At 44.1% G+C, this 13,782-nt stretch overlaps 24 non-coding genes across 24 annotated transcripts; 22 read left to right on the top strand and 2 right to left on the bottom strand.

The window, feature by feature from the left end:
- Positions 1-39: 39 nt before the first annotated feature.
- On the top strand, positions 40-111 carry trnaw-cca (transfer RNA tryptophan (anticodon CCA)). The gene has a single exon. It is a non-coding gene; the product is annotated as a tRNA-Trp (tRNA).
- Positions 112-192: 81 nt separating this feature from the next.
- trnaw-cca (transfer RNA tryptophan (anticodon CCA)) lies at positions 193-264 on the top strand. Its single transcript has one exon. It is a non-coding gene; the product is annotated as a tRNA-Trp (tRNA).
- A 94-nt stretch (positions 265-358) lies between these two features.
- trnaw-cca (transfer RNA tryptophan (anticodon CCA)) lies at positions 359-430 on the top strand. Its single transcript has one exon. It is a non-coding gene; the product is annotated as a tRNA-Trp (tRNA).
- A 591-nt stretch (positions 431-1,021) lies between these two features.
- trnaw-cca (transfer RNA tryptophan (anticodon CCA)) lies at positions 1,022-1,093 on the bottom strand. Its single transcript has one exon. It is a non-coding gene; the product is annotated as a tRNA-Trp (tRNA).
- A 93-nt stretch (positions 1,094-1,186) lies between these two features.
- Positions 1,187-1,258, bottom strand: trnaw-cca (transfer RNA tryptophan (anticodon CCA)). Its single transcript has one exon. It is a non-coding gene; the product is annotated as a tRNA-Trp (tRNA).
- A 1,182-nt stretch (positions 1,259-2,440) lies between these two features.
- Positions 2,441-2,512, top strand: trnaw-cca (transfer RNA tryptophan (anticodon CCA)). Its single transcript has one exon. It is a non-coding gene; the product is annotated as a tRNA-Trp (tRNA).
- Positions 2,513-3,269: 757 nt separating this feature from the next.
- Positions 3,270-3,341, top strand: trnaw-cca (transfer RNA tryptophan (anticodon CCA)). Its single transcript has one exon. It is a non-coding gene; the product is annotated as a tRNA-Trp (tRNA).
- A 1,450-nt stretch (positions 3,342-4,791) lies between these two features.
- On the top strand, positions 4,792-4,863 carry trnaw-cca (transfer RNA tryptophan (anticodon CCA)). Its single transcript has one exon. It is a non-coding gene; the product is annotated as a tRNA-Trp (tRNA).
- Positions 4,864-4,957: 94 nt separating this feature from the next.
- On the top strand, positions 4,958-5,029 carry trnaw-cca (transfer RNA tryptophan (anticodon CCA)). The gene has a single exon. It is a non-coding gene; the product is annotated as a tRNA-Trp (tRNA).
- A 65-nt stretch (positions 5,030-5,094) lies between these two features.
- Positions 5,095-5,166, top strand: trnaw-cca (transfer RNA tryptophan (anticodon CCA)). The gene has a single exon. It is a non-coding gene; the product is annotated as a tRNA-Trp (tRNA).
- Positions 5,167-5,259: 93 nt separating this feature from the next.
- On the top strand, positions 5,260-5,331 carry trnaw-cca (transfer RNA tryptophan (anticodon CCA)). The gene has a single exon. It is a non-coding gene; the product is annotated as a tRNA-Trp (tRNA).
- Positions 5,332-5,425: 94 nt separating this feature from the next.
- Positions 5,426-5,497, top strand: trnaw-cca (transfer RNA tryptophan (anticodon CCA)). Its single transcript has one exon. It is a non-coding gene; the product is annotated as a tRNA-Trp (tRNA).
- Positions 5,498-5,756: 259 nt separating this feature from the next.
- On the top strand, positions 5,757-5,830 carry trnaw-cca (transfer RNA tryptophan (anticodon CCA)). Its single transcript has one exon. It is a non-coding gene; the product is annotated as a tRNA-Trp (tRNA).
- A 258-nt stretch (positions 5,831-6,088) lies between these two features.
- trnaw-cca (transfer RNA tryptophan (anticodon CCA)) lies at positions 6,089-6,160 on the top strand. Its single transcript has one exon. It is a non-coding gene; the product is annotated as a tRNA-Trp (tRNA).
- A 260-nt stretch (positions 6,161-6,420) lies between these two features.
- Positions 6,421-6,492, top strand: trnaw-cca (transfer RNA tryptophan (anticodon CCA)). The gene has a single exon. It is a non-coding gene; the product is annotated as a tRNA-Trp (tRNA).
- A 93-nt stretch (positions 6,493-6,585) lies between these two features.
- Positions 6,586-6,657, top strand: trnaw-cca (transfer RNA tryptophan (anticodon CCA)). Its single transcript has one exon. It is a non-coding gene; the product is annotated as a tRNA-Trp (tRNA).
- Positions 6,658-7,248: 591 nt separating this feature from the next.
- Positions 7,249-7,320, top strand: trnaw-cca (transfer RNA tryptophan (anticodon CCA)). The gene has a single exon. It is a non-coding gene; the product is annotated as a tRNA-Trp (tRNA).
- Positions 7,321-7,414: 94 nt separating this feature from the next.
- trnaw-cca (transfer RNA tryptophan (anticodon CCA)) lies at positions 7,415-7,486 on the top strand. The gene has a single exon. It is a non-coding gene; the product is annotated as a tRNA-Trp (tRNA).
- A 93-nt stretch (positions 7,487-7,579) lies between these two features.
- Positions 7,580-7,651, top strand: trnaw-cca (transfer RNA tryptophan (anticodon CCA)). The gene has a single exon. It is a non-coding gene; the product is annotated as a tRNA-Trp (tRNA).
- Positions 7,652-7,911: 260 nt separating this feature from the next.
- trnaw-cca (transfer RNA tryptophan (anticodon CCA)) lies at positions 7,912-7,983 on the top strand. The gene has a single exon. It is a non-coding gene; the product is annotated as a tRNA-Trp (tRNA).
- A 260-nt stretch (positions 7,984-8,243) lies between these two features.
- trnaw-cca (transfer RNA tryptophan (anticodon CCA)) lies at positions 8,244-8,315 on the top strand. The gene has a single exon. It is a non-coding gene; the product is annotated as a tRNA-Trp (tRNA).
- A 425-nt stretch (positions 8,316-8,740) lies between these two features.
- trnaw-cca (transfer RNA tryptophan (anticodon CCA)) lies at positions 8,741-8,812 on the top strand. The gene has a single exon. It is a non-coding gene; the product is annotated as a tRNA-Trp (tRNA).
- A 757-nt stretch (positions 8,813-9,569) lies between these two features.
- On the top strand, positions 9,570-9,641 carry trnaw-cca (transfer RNA tryptophan (anticodon CCA)). The gene has a single exon. It is a non-coding gene; the product is annotated as a tRNA-Trp (tRNA).
- Positions 9,642-10,894: 1,253 nt separating this feature from the next.
- trnaw-cca (transfer RNA tryptophan (anticodon CCA)) lies at positions 10,895-10,966 on the top strand. The gene has a single exon. It is a non-coding gene; the product is annotated as a tRNA-Trp (tRNA).
- Positions 10,967-13,782: the final 2,816 nt, after the last annotated feature.

Genomic DNA, 13,782 nt, shown 5'->3' with positions numbered 1-13,782 from the left:
AGACCCTATAACTACCTCAGCAAAATCTACGCAGAGAAGGACCTTGTTGCGCAACGGCAGCGCGTCTGACTCCAGATCAGAAGGTTGCGTGTTCAAATCACGTCGAGGTCAAACAGGAGTCATACGTGCTAGGAGTCATACGTGCTTAATGCTAGACCCTATAACTACCTCAGCAAAATCAACGCAGAGAAGGACCTCGTGGCGCAACGGCAGTGCGTCTGACTCCAGATCAGAAGGTTGCGTGTTCAAATCACGTCGAGGTCAAACAATCCATAACTTGATTGCAAACCTTTTATAAAATTCAGGATTTCTTAATGCTAGACCTTATAACTACCTCAGCAAAATCCACGCAGAGAAGGACCTCGTGGCGCAACGGCAGCGCGTCTGACTCCAGATCAGAAGGTTGCGTGTTCAAATCACGTCAAGGTCAAACAGTACACAATTTGATTGCAAACCTTTTATATAATTCAGGATTCCTTAATGCTAGACCCTATAACTACCTCAGCAAAATCCACGCAGAGAAGGACCTCTTGGCGCAACGGTAGCACGTCTGACTCCTGATCAGAAGATTGCTTGCTCAAATAACGTCAAGGTCAAACAATCCATAATTTGAGTGCAAGCCCTTTATAAAATTCAGGATTTATTAATGCTAGACCCTATAACTACCTCAGCAAAATCCACGCAGAGAAGGACCTCTTGGCGCAACGGTAGCACGTCTGACTCCTGATCAGAAGATTGCTTGCTCAAATAACGTCAAGGTCAAACAATCCATAATTTGAGTGCAAGCCCTTTATAAAATTCAGGATTCCTTAATGCTAGACCCTATAACTACCTCAGCAAAATCCACGCAGAGAAGGACCTCGTGGCGCAACGGCAGCGCGTCTGACTCCAGATCAGAAGGTTGCGTGTTGAAATTTCATCGAGGTCCTTCTCTGTGTGGATTTTGCTGAGGTAGTTATAGGGTCTAGCATTAAGGAATCCTGAATTTTATAAAAGGTTTGCAATCAAGTTATGGATTGTTTGACCTCGACGTGATTTGAACACGCAACCTTCTGATCTGGAGTCAGACGCGCTGCCGTTGCGCCACGAGGTCCATCTCTGTGAGATTTTGCTGAGGTAGTTATGGCGTCTAGCATTAAGGAATCCTGAATTTTATAAAAGGTTTGCAATCAAATTCTGGATTGTTTGACCTTGACGTGATTTGAACACGCAACCTTCTGATCTGGAGTCAGACGCGCTGCCGTTGCGCCACGAGGTCCTTCTCTGCGCGGATTTTGCTGAGGTAGTTATAGGGTCTAGCATTAATAAATCCTGAATTTTATAAAGGGCTTGCACTCAAATTATGGATTGTTTGACCTTGACGTGATTTGAGCAAGCAATCTTCTGATCAGTAGTCAGACGTGCTACCGTTGCGCCAAGAGGTCCTTCTCTGCGTGGATTTTGCTGAGGTAGTTATAGGGTCTAGCATTAAGGAATCCTGAATTTTATCAAAGGCTTGCACTCAAATTATGGATTGTTTGACCTCGATGAAATTTCAACACGCAACCTTCTGATCTGGAGTCAGACGCGCTTAATGCTATAACTACCTCAGCAAAATCCACGCAGAGAAGGACCTCTTGGCGCAACGGTAGCACGTCTGACTCCTGATCAGAAGATTGCTTGCTCAAATCACGTCAAGGTCAAACAATCCATAATTTGAGTGCAAGCCCTTTATAAAATTCAGGATTTATTAATGCTAGACCCTATAACTACCTCAGCAAAATCCACGCAGAGAAGGACCTCGTGGCTCAACGGCAGCGCGTCTGACTCCAGATCAGAAGGTTGCGTGTTCAAATCACGTCAAGGTCAAACAATCCATAATTTGATTGCAAACCTTTTATAAAATTCAGGATTCCTTAATGCTAGACCCTATAACTACCTCAGCAAAATCTACGCAGAGAAGGTCCTTGTTGCGCAACGGCAGCCCGTCTGACTCCAGATCAGAAGGTTGCGTGTTCAACTCTAGTTGAGGTCAAACAATCCATAATTTGATTGCAAACCTTTTATAAAATTCAGGATTCCTTAATGCTAGACCCTATAACTACCTCAGCAAAATCTACGCAGAGAAGGTCCTTGTTGCGCAACGGCAGCGCGTCTGACTCCAGATCAGAAGGTTGCGTGTTCAACTCACGTTGAGGTCAAACAATCCATAATTTGATTGCAAACCTTTTATAAAATTCAGGATTCCTTAATGCTAGACCCTATAACTACCTCAGCAAAATCCACGCAGAGAAGTATCTCGTGGCGCAACGGCAGCGCGTCTGACTCCAGATCAGAAGGTTGCGTGTTCAAATCACGTCAAGGTCAAACAATCCATAATTTGATTGCAAACCTTTTATTAAATTCAGGATTCCTTAATGCTAGACCCTATACCTACCTCAGCAAAATCCACGCAGAGAAGGACCTCGTGGCGCAACGGCAGCGCGTCTGACTCCAGATCAGAAGGTTGCGTGTTCAAATCACGTCGAGGTCAAACAATCCATAATTTGATTGCAAACCTTTTATAAAATTCAGGATTCCTTAATGCTAGACCCTATAACTACCTCAGCAAAATCCAAGCAGAGAAGGACCGAGGGCGCAACGGCAGCGCGTCTGACTCCAGATCAGAAGGTTGCGTGTTCAAATCACGTCGAGGTCAAACAGTCCATAATTTGATTGCAAACCTTTTATAAAATTCAGGATTCCTTAATGCTAGACCCTATAACTACCTCAGCAAAATCTACGCAGAGAAGGTCCTTGATGCGCAACGGCAGCGCGTCTGACTCCAGATCAGAAGGTTGCGTGTTCAAATCACGTCGAGGTCAAACAATCCATAACTTGATTGCAAACCTTTTATAAAATTCAGGATTTATTAATGCTAGACCCTATAACTACCTCAGCAAAATCCACGCAGAGAAGGACCTCGTGGCGCAACGGCAGCGCGTCTGACTCCAGATCAGAAGCTTGCGTGTTGAAATTTCATCGAGGTCAAACAATCCATAATTTGAGTGCAAGCCTTTGATAAAATTCAGGATTCCTTAATGCTAGACCCTATAACTACCTCAGCAAAATCCACGCAGAGAAGGACCTCTTGGCGCAACGGTAGCACGTCTGACTCCTGATCAGAAGATTGCTTGCTCAAATCACGTCAAGGTCAAACAATCCATAATTTGAGTGCAAGCCCTTTATAAAATTCAGGATTTATTAATGCTAGACCCTATAACTACCTCAGCAAAATCCACGCAGAGAAGGACCTCGTGGCGCAACGGCAGCGCGTCTGACTCCAGATCAGAAGGTTGCGTGTTTAAATCACGTTGAGGTCAAACAATCCATAATTTGATTGCAAAACTTTTATAAAATTCAGGATTCCTTAATGCTAGACCCTATAACTACCTCAGCAAAATCCATGCAGAGAAGGACCGAGGGCGCAACGGCAGCGCGTCTGACTCCAGATCAGAAGGTTGCGTGTTCAAATCACGTCGAGGTCAAACAATCCACAATTTGATTGCAAACCTTTTATAAAATTCAGGATTCCTTAATGCTAGACCCTATAACTACCTCAGCAAAATCCACGCAGAGAAGGACCTCTTGGCGCAACGGTAGCACGTCTGACTCCTGATCAGAAGATTGCGTGTTCAAATCACGTCAAGGTCAAACAATCCATAATTTGAGTGCAAGCCCTTTATAAAATTCAGGATTTATTAATGCTAGACCCTATAACTACCTCAGCAAAATCCACGCAGAAAAGGACCGAGGGCGCAACGGCAGCGCGTCTGACTCCAGATCAGAAGGTTGCTTGTTCAAATCACGTCGAGGTCAAACAATCCACAATTTGATTGCAAACCTTTTATAAAATTCAGGATTCCTTAATGCTAGACCCTATAACTACCTCAGCAAAATCCACGCAGAGAAGGACCTCTTGGCGCAACGGTAGCACGTCTGACTCCTGATCAGAAGATTGCGTGTTCAAATCACGTCAAGGTCAAACAATCCATAATTTGAGTGCAAGCCCTTTATAAAATTCAGGATTTATTAATGCTAGACCCTATAACTACCTCAGCAAAATCCACACAGAGAAGGACCTCGTGGCGCAACGGCAGTGCGTCTGACTCCAGATCAGAAGGTTGCGTGTTCAAATCACATTGAGTTCAAATCACGAAGAGGTCAAACAATCCATAATTTCATTGCCAGCCTTTTATAAAATTCCGGATTCCTTAATGCTAGACCCTATAACTACCTCAGCAAAATCAACACAGAGAAGGACCTCGTGGCGCAACGGCAGTGCGTCTGACTCCAGATCAGAAGGTTGCGTGTTCAAATCACGTTGAGTTCAAATCACGTTGAGGTCAAACAATACATAATTTGATTGCAAACCTTTTATAAAATTCAGGATTCCTTAATGCTAGACCCTATAACTACCTCAGCAAAATCCACGCAGAGAAGGACCGAGGGCGCAACGGCAGCGCGTCTGACTCCAGATTAGAAGGTTGCGTGTTCAAATCACGTCGAGGTCAAACAATCCATAATTTGAGTGCAAGCCTTTTATAAAATTCAGGATTCCTTAATGCTAGACCCTATAACTACCTCAGCAAAATCCACGCAGAGAAGGACCGAGGGCGCAACGGCAGCGTGTCTGACTCCAGATCAGAAGGTTGCGTGTTCAAATCACGTTGAGGTCAAACAATCCATAATTTGATTGCAAACCTTTTATAAAATTCAGGATTCCTTAATGCTAGACCCTATAACTACCTCAGCAAAATCCACGCAGAGAAGGACCTCGTGGCGCAACGGCAGCGCGTCTGACTCCAGATCAGAAGGTTGCGTGTTCAAATCACGTCGAGGTCAAACAATCCTTAACTTGATTGCAAACCTTTTATAAAATTCAGGATTACTTAATGCTAGACCCTATAACTACCTCAGCAAAATCTACGCAGTGAAGGACCTTGTTGCGCAACGGCAGCGCGTCTGACTCCAGATCAGAAGGTTGCGTGTTCAAATCACGTCGAGGTCAAACAGGAGTCATACGTGCTTAATGCTAGACCCTATAACTACCTCAGCAAAATCAACGCAGAGAAGGACCTAGTGGCGCAACGGCAGCGCGTCTGACTCCAGATCAGAAGGTTGCGTGTTCAAATCACGTCAAGGTCAAACAATCCAGAATTTGATTGCAAACCTTTTATAAAATTCAGGATTCCTTAATGCTAGACCCTATAACTACCTCAGCAAAATCTCACAGAGATGGACCTCGTGGCGCAGCGGCAGCGCGTCTGACTCCAGATCAGAAGGTCGCGTGTTCAAATCACGTCGAGGTCAAACAATCCATAACTTGATTGCAAACCTTTTATAAAATTCAGGATTCCTTAATGCTAGACCCTATAACTACCTCAGCAAAATCCACACAGAGAAGGACCTCGTGGTGCAACGGCAGCGCGTCTGACTCCAGATCAGAAGGTTGCGTGTTTAAATCACGTTGAGGTCAAACAATCCGTAATTTGATTGCAAAACTTTTATAAAGTTCAGGATTCCTTAATGCTAGACCCTATAACTACCTCAGCAAAATCCACGCAGAGAAGGACCGAGGGCGCAACGGCAGCGCGTCTGACTCCAGATCAGAAGGTTGCTTGTTCAAATCACGTCGAGGTCAAACAATCCACAATTTGATTGCAAACCTTTTATAAAATACAGGATTCCTTAATGCTAGACCCTATAACTACCTCAGCAAAATCCACGCGGAGAAGTTCCTCGTGGCGCAACGGCAGCGCGTCTGACTCCAGATCAGAAGGTTGCGTGTTCAAATCACGTCGAGGTCAAACAATCCTTAACTTGATTGCAAACCTTTTATAAAATTCAGGATTACTTAATGCTAGACCCTATAACTACCTCAGCAAAATCTACGCAGAGAAGGTCCTTGTTGCGCAACGGCAGCGCGTCTGACTCCAGATCAGAAGGTTGCGTGTTCAAATCACGTCGAGGTCAAACAATCCATAACTTGATTGCAAACCTTTTATAAAATTCAGGATTCCTTAATGCTAGACCCTATAACTACCTCAGCAAAATCCACACAGAGAAGGACCTCGTGGCGCAACGGCAGCGCGTCTGACTCCAGATCAGAAGGTTGCGTGTTCAAATCACGTCGAGGTCAAACAGTCCACAATTTGATTGCAAACCTTTTATATAATTCAGGATTCCTTAATGCTAGACCCTATAACTACCTCAGCAAAATCCACGCAGAGAAGGACCTCTTGGCGCAACGGTAGCACGTCTGACTCCTGATCAGAAGATTGCGTGTTCAAATCACGTCAAGGTCAAACAATCCATAATTTGAGTGCAAGCCCTTTATAAAATTCAGGATTTATTAATGCTAGACCCTATAACTACCTCAGCAAAATCCACGCAGAGAAGGACCTCGTGGCGCAACGGCAGCGCGTCTGACTCCAGATCAGAAGGTTGCGTGTTCAAATCACGTCAAGGTCAAACAATCCAGAATTTGATTGCAAACCTTTTATAAAATTCAGGATTCCTTAATGCTAGACCCTATAACTACCTCAGCAAAATCGCACAGAGATGGGCCTCGTGGCGCAACGGCAGCGCGTCTGACTCCAGATCAGAAGGTTGCGTGTTCAAATCACGTCGAGGTCAAACAATCCATAACTTGATTGCAAACCTTTTATAAAATTCAGGATTCCTTAATGCTAGACCCTATAACTACCTCAGCAAAATCCACACAGAGAAGGACCTAGTGGTGCAACGGCAGCGCGTCTGACTCCAGATCAGAAGGTTGCGTGTTTAAATCACGTTGAGGTCAAACAACCCATAATTTGACTGCAAAACTTTTATAAAATTCAGGATTCCTTAATGCTAGACCCTATAACTACCTCAGCAAAATCCACGCAGAGAAGGACCGAGGGCGCAACGGCAGCGCGTCTGACTCCAGATCAGAAGGAGGCTTGTTCAAATCACGTCGAGGTCAAACAATCCACAATTTGATTGCAAACCTTTTATAAAATTCAGGATTCCTTAATGCTAGACCCTATAACTACCTCAGCAAAATCCACGCAGAGAAGGACCTCTTGGCGCAACGGTAGCACGTCTGACTCCTGATCAGAAGATTGCTTGCTCAAATCACGTCAAGGTCAAACAATCCATAATTTGAGTGCAAGCCCTTTATAAAATTCAGGATTCCTTAATGCTAGACCCTATAACTACCTCAGCAAAATCCACGCAGAGAAGGACCTCGTGGCGCAACGGCAGCGCGTCTGACTCCAGATCAGAAGGTTGCGTGTTCAAATCACGTCAAGGTCAAACAATCCAGAATTTGATTGCAAACCTTTTATAAAATTCAGGATTCCTTAATGCTAGACCCTATAACTACCTCAGCAAAATCCACGCAGAGAAGGACCTCGTGGCGCAACGGCAGCGCGTCTGACTCCAGATCAGAAGGTTGCGTGTTCAAATCACGTCAAGGTCAAACAATCCAGAATTTGATTGCAAACCTTTTATAAAATTCAGGATTCCTTAATGCTAGACCCTATAACTACCTCAGCAAAATCTCACAGAGATGGACCTCGTGGCGCAACGGCAGCGCGTCTGACTCCAGATCAGAAGGTTGCGTGTTCAAATCACGTCAAGGTCAAACAATCCAGAATTTGATTGCAAACCTTTTATAAAATTCAGGATTCCTTAATGCTAGACCCTATAACCACCTCAGCAAAATCTACACAGAGAAGGACCTAGTGGTGCAACGGCAGCGCGTCTGACTCCAGATCAGAAGGTTGCGTGTTTAAATCACGTTGAGGTCAAACAATCCATAATTTGATTGCAAAACTTTTATAAAATTCAGGATTCCTTAATGCTAGACCTTATAACTACCTCAGCAAAATCCACGCAGAGAAGGACCTCGTGGCGCAACGGCAGCGCGTCTGACTCCAGATCAGAAGGTTGCGTGTTCAAATCACGTCAAGGTCAAACAATCCATAATTTGATTGCAAACCTTTTATAAAATTCAGGATTCCTTAATGCTAGACCCTATAACTACCTCAGCAAAATCTACGCAGAGAAGGTCCTTGTTGCGCAACGGCAGTGCGTCTGACTCCAGATCAGAAGGTTGCGTGTTCAAATCACGTCGAGGTCAAACAATCCATAACTTGATTGCAAACCTTTTATAAAATTCAGGATTCCTTAATGCTAGACCCTATAATTACCTCAGCAAAATCCACACAGAGAAGGACCTCGTGGCGCAACGGCAGCGCGTCTGACTCCAGATCAGAAGGTTGCGTGTTCAAATCACGTCGAGGTCAAACAATCCACAATTTGATTGCAAACCTTTTATATAATTCAGGATTCCTTAATGCTAGACCCTATAACTACCTCAGCAAAATCCACGCAGAGAAGGACCTCTTGCGCAACGGTAGCACGTCTGACTCCTGATCAGAAGATTGCTTGCTCAAATAACGTCAAGGTCAAACAATCCATAATTTGAGTGCAAGCCCTTTATAAAATTCAGGATTTATTAATGCTAGACCCTATAACTACCTCAGCAAAATCCACGCAGAGAAGGACCTCGTGGCGCAACGGCAGCGCGTCTGACTCCAGATCAGAAGGTTGCGTGTTGAAATTTCATCGAGGTCAAACAATCCATAATTTGAGTGCAAGCCCTTTATAAAATACAGGATTTATTAATGCTAGACCCTATAACTACCTCAGCAAAATCCACGCAGAGAAGGACCTCGTGGCGCAACGGCAGCGCGTCTGACTCCAGATCAGAAGGTTGCGTGTTCAAATCACGTCAAGGTCAAACAATCCAGAATTTGATTGCAAACCTTTTATAAAATTCAGGATTCCTTAATGCTAGACCCTATAACTACCTCAGCAAAATCCACACAGAGAAGGACCTAGTGGTGCAACGGCAGCGCGTCTGACTCCAGATCAGAAGGTTGCGTGTTTAAATCACGTTGAGGTCAAACAATCCATAATTTGACTGCAAAACTTTTATAAAATTCAGGATTCCTTAATGCTAGACCCTATAACTACCTCAGCAAAATCCGCGCAGAGAAGGACCGAGGGCGCAACGGCAGCGCGTCTGACTCCAGATCAGAAGGTTGCTTGTTCAAATCACGTCGAGGTCAAACAATCCACAATTTGATTGCAAACCTTTTATAAAATTCAGGATTCCTTAATGCTAGACCCTATAACTACCTCAGCAAAATCCACGCAGAGAAGGACCTCTTGGCGCAACGGTAGCACGTCTGACTCCTGATCAGAAGATTGCTTGCTCAAATCACGTCAAGGTCAAACAATCCATAATTTGAGTGCAAGCCCTTTATAAAATTCAGGATTTATTAATGCTAGACCCTATAACTACCTCAGCAAAATCCACGCAGAGAAGGACCTCGTGGCGCAACGGCAGCGCGTCTGACTCCAGATCAGAAGGTTGCGTGTTGAAATTTCATCGAGGTCAAACAATCCATAATTTGAGTGCAAGCCCTTTATAAAATTCAGGATTTATTAATGCTAGACCCTATAACTACCTCAGTAAAATCCACGCAGAGAAGGACCTCGTGGCGCAACGGCAGCGCGTCTGACTCCAGATCAGAAGGTTGCGTGTTCAAATCACGTCAAGGTCAAACAATCCAGAATTTGATTGCAAACCTTTTATAAAATTCAGGATTCCTTAATGCTAGACCCTATAACTACCTCAGCAAAATCCACACAGAGAAGGACCTAGTGGTGCAACGGCAGCGCGTCTGACTCCAGATCAGAAGGTTGCGTGTTTAAATCACGTTGAGGTCAAACAATCCATAATTTGATTGCAAAACTTTTATAAAATTCAGGATTCCTTAATGCTAGACCCTATAACTACCTCAGCAAAATCCACGCAGAGAAGGACCGAGGGCGCAACGGCAGCGCATCTGACTCCAGATCAGAAGGTTGCTTGTTCCAATCACGTCGAGGTCAAACAATCCACAATTTGATTGCAAACCTTTTATAAAATTCAGGATTCCTTAATGCTAGACCCTATAACTACCTCAGCAAAATCCACGCAGAGAAGGACCTCTTGGCGCAATGGTAGCACGTCTGACTCCTGATCAGAAGATTGCTTGCTCAAATCACGTCAAGGTCAAACAATCCATAATTTGATTGCAAACCTTTTATAAAATTCAGGATTCCTTAATGGTAGACCCTATAACTACCTCAGCAAAATCTACGCAGAGAAGGTCCTTGTTGCGCAACGGCAGCGCGTCTGACTCCAGATCAGAAGGTTGCGTGTTCAAATCACGTCGAGGTCAAACAATCCATAACTTGATTGCAAACCTTTCATAAAATTCAGGATTCCTTAATGCTAGACCCTATAACTACCTCAGCAAAATCCACGCAGAGAAGGACCGAGGGCGCAACGGCAGCGCGTCTGACTCCAGATCAGAAGGTTGCGTGTTCAAATCACGTCGAGGTCAAACAATCCATAACTTGATTGCAAACCTTTCATAAAATTCAGGATTCCTTAATGCTAGACCCTATAGCTACCTCAGCAAAATCCATGCAGAGAAGGACCTCGGGGCGCAACGGCAGCGCGTCTGACTCTAGACCAGTAAGTTGCGTGTTCAAATTTCATCGAGGTCAAACAATCCATAATTTGATTACAAACCTTTTATAAAATTCAGGATTCCTTAATGCTAGACCCTATAACTACCTCAGCAAAATCCACGCAGAGAAGGACCTCGTGGCGCAACGGCAGCGCGTCTGACTCCAGACCAGTAGGTTGCGTGTTCAAATTTCATCGAGGTCAAACAATCCATGATTTGAGTGCAAGCCTTTGATAAATTTCAGAATTCCTTAATGCTACCCTTATAACTAGCTCAGCAAAATCCAAGCAATGAAGGACCTCGTGGCGCAACGGTAGCGTGTCTGACTCCATATCAGAAGGCTGAGTGTTCAAATCACGTCGAGGTCAAACAATCCATAATTTGAGTGCAAGCCTTTGTTGTGGCTTTTTTTATCATCAAACAAACATCATCACTGAGTAAGAGACACTCTGAGTCCAAATTAATAGTTTATAAAGTATTTATTCTCTTGCAAGAGAGATCCTCGTCACCAATACACATTTTTGAGTCAGTGAGGAGAGATAAGGAGAAGCAGTGTCTGTCTTTTTTATATCTCATGTTCTCCAAGGCCTTATTTCTGCCCTCCCCTCAGGGAGAGAGGTATACTTTGTCTTTTCTATACCTCCCTGACAGAAGAGGTAGATGCCCCCTTAACCCTTTAGGCTATAAAGTACAAATGCACTCAAGATGACCCCTTGACCATCTGCTTTTCCTTACCTCCACTGACCACCAACCACAGTAAATTATCACACAAGCCCCTCTCTCACTACAAGTGAGAAAACAGATGAGGCCATAATTAGGAATCAATGAAAGAAGGGTAATAGATGGAAATTTCCATAACAACTCCTCTCTGTTTATCATACTATGATAACTGATTAATCAAACATTGCAATAATAGTAATAATAAATGCAATTTCAAGTCACACAAAATCACTCTCCTTGAACCTGTCAAGAAAGTTTTAGAATGAAGAAGCATAAGGCTGTTTTTGTGGGGGAAAGGCCCCGTAATATTTTAGCAAGCAAGTAAACAGTTTATCTAAAGCCGGGCTGAATGAATAAGCACTGTTATTGCACTCCCGACCTAGATCGGACCCTCAGTCACCTTAGTATAAACAAGAAATAGTTATAATGTAGTAAGAAAACAAAACAGAAAAACTATAATAAAAATCACTCGGTTTCAAACCCTGTCCTTTTACGCCATCTCGTGGCAAAAGGGAAAAACACATTTTCTTTACTCAATTAGCACGTGTCGCTGTAACTTCCGCTACTTGTGTCATCATATTGTTGTTCATCAACATCATCATTCGGGTAGGCTGTCATTTTCACCAATTGAACAGACATTCCAACTTTAACCAGTCTCTGCACTAAGCTAGACACACATTGTATAATACATGGTATACATAACAGAATCAGTACTACTATGACTAATATTGGCAACACAGTCTGAGCTACCCAAAATCCCCAGCCCCCTTTAAAATTCATTATCCAGGTCAGCCAGTTCTCTTCCACTGATTCAGGCTCCTGCACCGCCTTTCTCATGTGCTCGATCACATTTGTTATGTTGTCACTGTAATCTGGAATATTGAAACAACAAGACACACCTAACATCTTACAAATGCCCCCCCGTTCTGCAGTAATTAAATCCAAAGCTAATCGATTTTGAATAACTGCCTCTCGTAAATGTCTCATTTCATCATTTATCATGTTTATAGCATTTTCAGTGGCATTTGCTATTGCTAATACAGACCATGCTAAACCATTAACCTTATTAATCGTCACCGTTGTTCCCACCCCTAGGAAAAAGGACCACCCCACATTTGCCCCAGGTGTTGTCCATGGATCAGATAATGTATACCCCGAATAATGTTTTGGCAGAACCCCAGGCAAAATCTTAACATTTCTTTTTTCCCTTGCCCTTGGTGTTTTGTTTGGCAAATACACAGATGTTCCCACATTTATCAACGCTGGATAACAGCACCCTGACCACCCGTGTTTAGGCATTCTGTGAAACGCCCTGTCCCCACATACCCACACAGCTGCTGGTGAAGTCTCATGCAGCTCACCAAATGGACATGTGAAACTAATCTCCTTGCCGCCGAGTGTCGCTGTGCAATTGTTCACTGTTCCGCCCTTTGTGTTGATTCTGACTCTGCAGTCAGACCATCCTGTCGTGAAAAGTCTCTGCGTGTCTGAACAAACGCACACATCACCTTTCTCGTGTGTTACTCTCAGTGGTGGAATTGCTATATCAGTGTTGTTATATCGTCGAACGTTGTCACAGCTGTCCTCAGGTCGTTTCGTCGATGTCTCTCCTTTCTCCAGTTCAGCTGCTGCTAAAAGCACATCAGTCATTTGTTTTGGAATTAGACACTTTGTTTCATTAGCTGTTGCTATAGTCAGTGGGACGACGTTCCAAGCGTGTGACATCTGCAGACACAGCCAGCAGCTCGTTGATATTTCTAACTCTTCTTTCTGCAGCATAGCCAGAGCACAGGCTTTGTTACCTTGACACTTCATCATGGCTTTCTGCACTTCAGGGTTCCCCTGATCTCGTGTCACGTCTCCGTTCCCCATCCACGCCAGCTCGTCCCTCGCTTCTCGTTCGACCTCAGGTGCTACAAAAGGTTTTAAAGTTGGAACTGCCTCGTTTACAATAATGTCAATTTCTTCGTACCAATCCTTTCCCTCTAAATCTAATCCACAATAGTACTTGCCTTGGTCTGACAGTCTTACTTGTGCTAGCTCGACTGTCATCCCATACCTGTTGTTGCTTAGTCTGTGTTTTGCAAATACTTGAAATCTTTTATCTGTTCCCCCCTTGTAGTTGGAGGCATATGCTTTCACGTCGCTCCACTTACATGGGTGTTCGCAGAAGTAGAAGCCTGCATAGTCTTCGCTGCGCCCCTGACAGCCTGGACAGTTCGTTTGATAGGGGTTGCACCCGAAACTCACATTTGATCCTTCGTGAACTGTCACCGTGCCCCCCTCGAGGCCTCTCACTGGCTCCACCTCTTTGAATGCGTCTCTCCGAGCACGTTGTCGAGCGGTGTCGTTCCGCTCCGTTGTCTCAGTCCTGTTGGTCTGTTCTCCTGTTGGTAATACTTTCAGGCCTGCTGTAAAATGCATTATTATCAAGCAAATTGTCACTGACAACACAGTCATTATG

Source organism: Siphateles boraxobius, unplaced genomic scaffold, assembly GCF_051911475.1.
Source record: "Siphateles boraxobius isolate OS27281-9 unplaced genomic scaffold, OSU_SipBor_1 172, whole genome shotgun sequence".
Taxonomy (NCBI): Eukaryota; Metazoa; Chordata; class Actinopteri; order Cypriniformes; family Leuciscidae; genus Siphateles; species Siphateles boraxobius.
The sequence above is the reverse complement of the archived record's forward strand: the minus strand, read 5'-3'. Positions and strand labels throughout refer to the sequence as shown.